The following is a 9,060-nucleotide window of genomic DNA, read 5'->3' on the forward strand; positions in this document are numbered from 1 at the left end:
ATCTGTTCGGCTGCAGCTAAAATCGGCCCTTAAAACATGTTTTTCTCGCCCCTTATAATGACTTTAAGGGTCTGCGATATAAGGGCTCTGCTAGAAATGCTATAAGGCATCGACCCAAAACCGGTCATTTAAGGCCTGTTTAGAACTGCTTTCCTCTTTAAAATTTAGCGTCGCTTCATCAAATCCACTTTCGAGTAGTTTCACCCATGATTTGGGGCTCCCTCATAGAGCAGTTGATCGTGTTTGGGTTTGAGCTCGCTCTGCTTAAAGAATGAATGCTCTTGCAAGAATGAATTATTTTGCGAAAAGTCTATCATACCCTTGATTTTTGGGGATGTGCTGCTAGTTGGAGCTGCCTTTTTTTCGAGGTTAAAAGAATTTCATTGCTCAACTGTTTGAATATTCGTCCCTACATAGCAGACGAACGTCTGTAGGTCCAGAGCGCAACCAAACTGCAGTTCGGCCCTCCGAACGTCCGAGCGTGGTTGGCCATGACCCTCCTCACTCGGCCGTGCCTCCTGTCTATAGTGGGAGTAACTTCAGCATTAATATATGGTTCAACTTAGCAAATTTGCTTATGTGGCAATGATTTGATGAGGAGATAGATGAATTGAGTAACATAGCTACATCACATATACCAAGACAAGATGAGTTTATAACCTAATAAATAAAATATTGTATGACACCATACGTATCTTACTCCCCACTATAAAGGTAGTAACAAAGACTGGTAACATATGCATGTTACTAGTCTAAATTACTCCCCACTATGGGTAGTCTCAGGAATCTATCCATGTCGGTGGTCACCCCACCGGTGTCGTTCACGGGATTTCATGGCGGCGACACTAGGAATGTGGGGCGGCTGTCTATTCGTGCGTCTGGATGAGGACAAGACTGCGTGACGTCAGGAGAAACCGAAGGGGTACTCATTTACCTATGATATTGGTGGATAATTTTTCCACAACACCATGAGGACTCTTCATAATGGTCTAATGGAGTTTCTGGAGCAACCCGAAGAGTTTTAAAAAAATAGGGAGTTTTGCCCAGATTTGAGTTTTTTATGGAGTCAGACATCGTGGAGCAACCCATTTGGCTTGCGTTTTTAGAGCGGAGCTGAATTTTATGGGGTGGACCAGTGCCACACATGGCCAATACACTTTGGGCCAAAACACAAGCCCCACAAATGCCCTAATCTTTATTTGGTGCCTAAAACAAAATTGTACTGCCGCAAAATTGAGCTACATGTGATGTGAATTTGCAGCACCTGTAACCGCTGCCGGAAAGCCAAAATAATGTCGTGCCCCAACTGCCCAACTGAAACTTTTCTCGCCATCCGACCATCGCCACCCCTCGTCAATCACAGTCGAATTTTGTTGTTGAGTGTTGTCGTTGTGATACGTCTCCGTCATATCTACTTTTCCGAACTCTTTTGCTCTTGTTTTGGACTCTAATTTGCATGATTTGAATGAAACTAACTCGGATTGACGCTGTTTTCAGCAGAACTACCATGATGTTGTTTTGTGTAGAAATAAAAGTTCTCGAAATTGGACGAAACTATTTGGAGATTTTTTATGGAATATAAAAAATACTAGAGCAAAGACCTACTGGAGGGGGGCACCCTGTGCCCAAAAGGCACCAGGGCACGCCCTGGTGGCCTGTGGGCCCACGTGGCTCTGCTGACCCTAATTTCAGCACTATAAATTCCTATTTTCCGAGAAAAAAATCAGAGATGAAGTTTCATCGTGTTTTACGATACAGAGCCGCCGCCACCTCCTGTTCTTCATCGGGAAGCCAGATTTGGAGTCCGTTCGAAGCTCCAAAGAGGGGGATCTTCCGTCTTTGTCATCAACAACCATCCTCCATCACCAATTTCATGATGCTTACCGCCGGGAGTGATTAATTCCTTCGTAGGCTTGCTGGACGGTGATGGGTTGGATGAGATTTATCATGTAATTGAGTTAGTTTTGTTAGGGCTTGATCCCTAGTACCCCCTATGTTCTGAGATTGATGTTGCTATGACTTTGCTATGCTTAATGCTTGTCACTAGGGCTCGAGTGCCATGATTTCAGATCTGTACCCTTTATGTTTTCATGAATATATTTGTGTTCTTGATCCTACCATGCAAGTTATATGTGCCTGCTACGTGTTATGATCCACATACCCCAAGGTGACAATAATTGGGATTCTTTCCGATGATTATCGTAGTTTGAGGAGTTCATGTATTCACTATGTGTTAATGCTTTGTTCCGGTTCTCTATTAAAAGGAGGCCTTAATATCCCTTAGTTTCCTTATGGACCCCGCTGCCACGGGAGGGTAGGACAAAAGATGTCATGCAAGTTCTTTTCCATAAGCACGTATGACTATATACGGAATACATGCCTACATTATATTGATGAATTGGAGCTAGTTCCGTGTCGCCCTAGGTTATGACTGTTACATGATGAATGTCATCCAAAGAAATCACCGATCCAATGCCTACGAGCTTTTCACATATTGTTTCTTGCTAAGTTACTATTACTACTGTTGCTATTGTTGCTACTGTTACAACTGCTATAAAACTACTGCTACTGCTGTTACCGTTACTATTGTCGTACTATCGCCGCTATCACTATCAAATTACCATACTACTGTGCTACAGATCACTGGCTGTAGATATTTAGTCTTCAGGTGTGATTGAATTGACAACTCAACTGCCAATACTTGCAAATATTCTTTGGCTCCCCTTGTGTCGAATCAATAAATTTGGGTTGAATACTCTACCCTCAAAAACTGCTGCGATTCCCTATACTTGTGGGTTATCACACTACGACTTCGTCCTCGTACCCGCCCCCACCATGCACTCATTACGTCCGCAGCAACCCCCGTGACCGCAGTGAAGGAAATATGCCCTAGAGGCAATAATAAAGTTGTTATTTTATATTTCCTTATTCATGATAAAGGTTTATTATTCATGCTAGAATTGTATTGATCGGAAACTTAAATACATGTGTGAATACATAAACAAATGTCGTGTCCCTAGTAAGCCTCTACTAGAATAGCTCGTTGATCAAAGATGGTTAAGGTTTCCTAACCATGGACATGTGTTGTCATTTGATAACGGGATCACATCATTAGGAGAATGATGTGATGGACAAGACCCACCCGTTAGCTTAGCATAATGATCGTTCAGTTTATTGCTATTGCTTTCTTCATGTCAAATACATATTCCTCCGGCTATGAAATTATGCAACTCCCGGATACCAGAGGAATGCCTTGTGTGATATCAAACGTCACAACGTAACTGGGTAATCATAAAGATGCTCTACAGGTATCTCCGAAGGTGTTTGTTGAGTTGGCATAGATCGAGATTAGGATTTGTCACTGCGAGTATCGGAGAGGTATCTCTAGGCCCTCTCGGTAATACACATCATAAGCTTGCAAGCAAATGACTAAGGAGTTAGTCACGAGGTGATGTATTACAGAACGAGTAAAGAGACTTTTTGGTAACGAGATTGAACTAGGTATGAAGATACCAACGATCGAATCTCGGGCAAGTAACATATCGATGGACAAAGGGAATTACGTATGTTGTCATAACGGTTCAACCGATAAAGATCTTGTAGAATATGTAGGAGCCAATATGGGAATCCAGGTTTCGCTATTGGTTATTGACCGGAGAGGTGTCTCAGTCATGTCTACATAGTTCTCGAACCCGTAGGGTCCGCACGCTTAACGTTCGATGACAATATAATATTATATGAGTTATGTGATTTGGTGACCGAATGTTGTTCGGAGTCCCGGGTGAGATCACAGACATGATGAGGAGTATCAAAATGGTTGAGAGGTAAAGATTGATATATAGGACCATGGTATTCGGACACCGAAAGTGTTTCGGGGGTACCGGGTACTTATCGGGTCACAGGAAGGGGTTCCGGGCACCCCCGACAAAAGATATGGGCCTTATGGGCCAAGAGGGGAAATGCACCAGCCACAAAGGGCTGGTGCGCCCCCCACATGGGCTGGCCTAAGGAGGATAAGGAAAGGGGAGAAGGGAAAGGAAAGTGTGGATTAGGATTCCCACTTCCTTCCCTCCCCCTCTTTCCTTCCCCCTTCGGAAAACATAGCAGGGGGGCGCAGAGCAAGGCAGGGCCCCTAGGGGGCCGGCAGCCAGCCCTAGGGCACGCCCTGGCCTCTCCCCTCCCCCTCCCACCTATATATATATATATGTGTGTGTGTGTGGGAGGGGGCGAGCCTAGCACACCCCAGATCATTGTTAGCCGTGTGCGGCGCCCCCCTCCATCGTTTACATCCCAGGTCATATTTTCATAGTGCTTAGGCGAATCCCTGCGGAGATCACTTCATCGTCACCATCACCATGCCGTCGTGCTGACGGAACTCATCTACTACCTCGACGTCTTGCTGGATCAAGAAGGCGAGGGACGTCACTGAGCTGAACGTGTGCAGAACGCGGATGTGTCGTGCGTTCGGTACTCGATCGGTTGAAGTGCGAAGAAAGTTCGACTACATCAACCGCGTTGTGAAACACTTCCGCTTACGGTCTACGAGGGTACGTAGACACACTCTCCCCTCTCGTTGCTATGTATCTCCTTGACAGATCTTGCGTGGGCGTAGGAATTTTTTTTTGTTTTCATGCAACGTTCCGCAACAGTGGCATCCGAGCCAGGTTTATGCGTAGATGATATGCACGAGTAGAACACAAAGAGTTGTGGGCGGTGATAGTCATACTGCTTACCACCATCGTCTTATTTTGATTCGGCGGTATTGTGGGATGAAGCGGCACGGACCGACCTTACATGTCCATGCACATGAGACCGGTTCCACCGACAGACATGCAACTAGTTTTGCATAAAGGTGGCTGGCGGGTGTCTGTTTCTCCTACTTTAGTTGAATCGAATTTGACTACGAACGGTCCTTGAAGAAGGTTAAAACAGAAAACTTGATGAAACACCGTTATGGTTTCTGCGTAGGTAAGAACGGTTCTTGCTAGAATCCCGTAGCAGCCACGTAAAACTTGCAACAACAAAGTAGAGGACGTCTAACTTGTTTTTGCAGGGCATGTTGTGATGTGATATGGTCAAGACATGATGTGATATACGTTATTGTATGAGATGATCATGTTTTGTAATTTACCGGCAACCGGCAGGAGCCTTATGGTTGTCTCTTTATTGTATGAAATACAAACACCATGTAATTGCTTTACTTTATCACTATGCGTTAGCGATAGTTGTAGAAGCAATAGTTGGCGAGACGACCTCGACGCAATGATGGAGACCAAGGTGTCGAGCCGGTGACGATGGAGACCATGACGATGCTTTGGAGATGGAGATCAAAAGCACAAGATGATGATGGCCATATCATGTCACATATTTTGATTGCATGTGATGTTTATCCTTTATGCATCTTATTTTGCTTTGAACGGTGGTAGCATTATAAGATGATCCCTTCACTTAATTTCAAGATAAAAGTGTTCTCCCTGAGTATGCACCGTTGCCAAAGTTCGTAGTTTTGAAGCACCAGGTGATGATCGGGTGTGATAGACTCTCCGTTCACATACAACGGGTGTAAGCCAGATTTACACACACGGAATACTTGGGTTGAACTTGAGCCTAGCATGTACAGACATGGCCTCGGAACACTGGAGACCGAAAGGTTGAACATGAGTCATATAGTAGATATGTTCACCATTGATGACTACCCCATCTCACGTGATGATCGGACATGGGTTAGTTGATTTGGATCATGTTTCACTTAAATAACTTGAGGGATGTTAATTTAAGTGGGAGTTCATTAGTAATTTGATTAATTGAACTTAAATTTATCATGAACTTTGTCTTAATAGTTTTTGCATATCTATATTGTAGATCAGTAGCTCGCAATATAGCTTCCCTATTTTTGATATGTTCCTAGAGAAAAATAAGTTGAAAGATGATAGTAGCAATAACGCGGACTAGGTCCGTGATCTGAGGATTATCCTCATTGCTCCACAGAAGAATTATGTCCGTGATGCATCGCTAGGTGACAGACCTATTGCAGGAGCAGATGCAGATGTTATGAACGCTTGACAAGCTCGATATGATGACTAATTAATTATTTAGTGCGCCATGCTTTACGGCTTAGAACCGGGACTTCAAAAACATTTTGAACGCCACAGAGCATATGAGATGTTCCAAGAGCTGAAATTGGTATTTCAGACTCATGCCCGTGTCGGGAGGCATGAGACCTCTGACAAGTACTTTGCCTACAAGATGGAGGAGAATAGCTCAGCCAGTGAGCATGTGCTCAGAATGTCTGGGTACTACAATCGCTTGAATCAAGTGGGAGTTAATCTTCCAGATAAGATAAAGATCAACAGAGTTCTCTACTCACTGTCACCAAGTGCTACCTCTTGAGCATGCGTTGGTTTTCCCTTGAAGAGGAAAGGGTGATGCAGCAAAGTAGCGTAAGTATTTCCCTCAGTTTTTGAGAACCAAGGTATCAATCCAGTAGGAGACTAAATGCAAATCCCTCGTACCTGCACAAACAAATAAGAACCTTGCAACCAACGCGATAAAGGGGTTGTCAATCCCTTCACGGCCACTTGCAAAAGTGAGATCTGATAAAGATAATAAGGTAAATATTTTTGGTATTTTTGTTGTATAGATTGAAAAGTAAAGATTGCAAAATAAAATAGATCGGAAACTTATATGATGGAAAATAGACCCGGGGGCCATAGGTTTCACTAGTGGCTTCTCTCAAGATAGCAAATTCTACGATGGGTGACCAAATTACTGTCGAGCAATTGATAGAAAAGCGCATAGTTATGAGAATATCTAGGCATGATCATGTATATAGGCATCACGTCCGTGACAAGTAGACTGAAATGATTCTGCATCTACTACTATTACTCCACACATCGACCGCTATCCAGCATGCATCTAGAGTATTAAGTTCATAAGAATAGAGTAATGCATTAAGCAAGATGACATGATGTAGAGGGATAAACTCAAGCAATATGATATAAACCCCATCTTTTTATCCTCGATGGCAACAATACAATACGTGCCTTGCTGCCCCTGCTGTCACTGGGAAAGGACACCGCAAGATTGAACCCAAAGCTAAGCACTTCTCCCATTGCAAGAAAGATCAATCTAGTAGGCCAAACCAAACTGATAATTCGAAGAGACTTGCAAAGATATTAAATCATGCATATAAGAATTCAGAGAAGAATCAAATATTGTTCATAGATAATCTTGATCATAAACCCACAATTCATCAGATCTCGACAAACACACCACAAAAAGTATTACATCAAATAGATCTCTAAGAGAATCGAGGAGAACTTTGTATTGAGATCCAAAGAGAGAGAAGAAGCCATCTAGCTAATAACTATGGACCCGAAGGTCTGTGGTAAACTACTCACACATCATCGGAGAGGCTATGGTGTTGATGTAGATGCCCTCCGTGATCGATTCCGCCTCCGGCGGAGCGCCAGAAAAGGCCCCAAGATGGGATCTCACGGGTACAGAAGGTTGCGGCGGTGGAAATAGGGTTTCGTGGTGCTCCTGGATGTTTTCAGGGTATAAGAGTATATATAGGCGAAGGAAGTAGGTCGATGGAGCCACGAGGGGCCCACGAGGGTGGGGGGCGCGCCTACCCCCTGGGCGCGCCCTCCTACCTCGTGGCTGCCTCGTTGCTTCCTTGACGTCCACTCCAAGTCTCCTGGATTGCGTTTGTTCCAAAAATGATCCTCGCGAAGGTTTCATTCCGTTTGGACTCCGTTTGATATTCCTTTTCTGCGGAACACTGAAATAGGCAAAAAAACAGCAATTTGCACTGGGCCTCCGGTTAGTAGGTTAGTCCCAAAAATAATATAAAAGTGCATAATAAAGCCCATTAAACATCCAAAACAGATAATATAATAGCATGGAACAATAAAAAATTATAGATACGTTGGAGACGTATCACCAAGCTACTAGAACTTCGTGATGAAATATAATATGCAAGGGATGACGAAAACGATTCCCGAGCTCTTCGCGATGCTGAAATCGGCGAAGGTAGAAATCAAGAAAGAACATCAAATGTTGATGGTTAAACAAGACCTCTAGTTTCAGGAAAAAGGGCAAGGGAAAGAAAGGGAACTTCAAGAAGAATGGCAAGGAAGTTGCCACTCCCGTGAAGAAGCCCAAAACTGGACTTCTACTGCAAAGGAAATGGTCACTGAAAGTGGAACTGCCCCAAATACTTGGCTGATAAGAAGGATGGCAAAGTGAATGAAGATATATTTGATATACATGTTATTGATGTGTACTTTACTAGTGTTCGTAGTAACCCCTGGGTATTTGATACCGGTTCAGTTGCTAAGATTAGTAACTCGAAGCAGGAGTTGCAGAATAAACACAGACTAGTTAAGGGCGAGGTGACGATGTGTGTTGTAAGTGATTCCAAGGTTGATACGATCACTATCTCACACTCCCTCTACCTTCGGGATTAGTGTTGAACCTAAATAAATGTTATTTGGTGTTTGCGTTGAGCATGAATATGATTAGATCATGTTTATTGGAATACGGTTATTCATTTAAGTCAGAGACTAGTTGTTGTTCTGTTTAAATGAATAAAACCTTCTATGGTCATACACCCGTGAATGGTTTATTGAATCTCGATCGTAGTGATACACATATTCATAATATTGATGCCAAAAGATGCAAAGTTAATAATGATAGTGCAACATACTTGTGGCACTGCCGTTTAGGTCATATTGGTGTAAAACGCATGAAGAAACTCTATACGGGTGGACTTTTGGAATCACTTGATTATGAATCATTTGATCTGGGCAAGATGACTAAAACTCCGTTCTTCGGAACAATGGAGCGAGCTAATGACTTATTGGAAATAATACATACTGATGTATGAGGTCCGATGAGTGTTTAAGCACCCGGCGGGTATCATTATTTTCCGACCTTCATAGATGATTTGAGTAGGTATGGGTATATCTACTTGATGAAACACAAGTCTGAAACATTTGAAAAGTTCAAAGAATTTCAGAGTGAAGTATCATCGTAACAAGAAAATAAAGTTTCTAT

This window comes from Triticum aestivum, chromosome 6D, assembly GCF_018294505.1.
Source record: "Triticum aestivum cultivar Chinese Spring chromosome 6D, IWGSC CS RefSeq v2.1, whole genome shotgun sequence".
Classification (NCBI taxonomy): Eukaryota; Viridiplantae; Streptophyta; class Magnoliopsida; order Poales; family Poaceae; genus Triticum; species Triticum aestivum.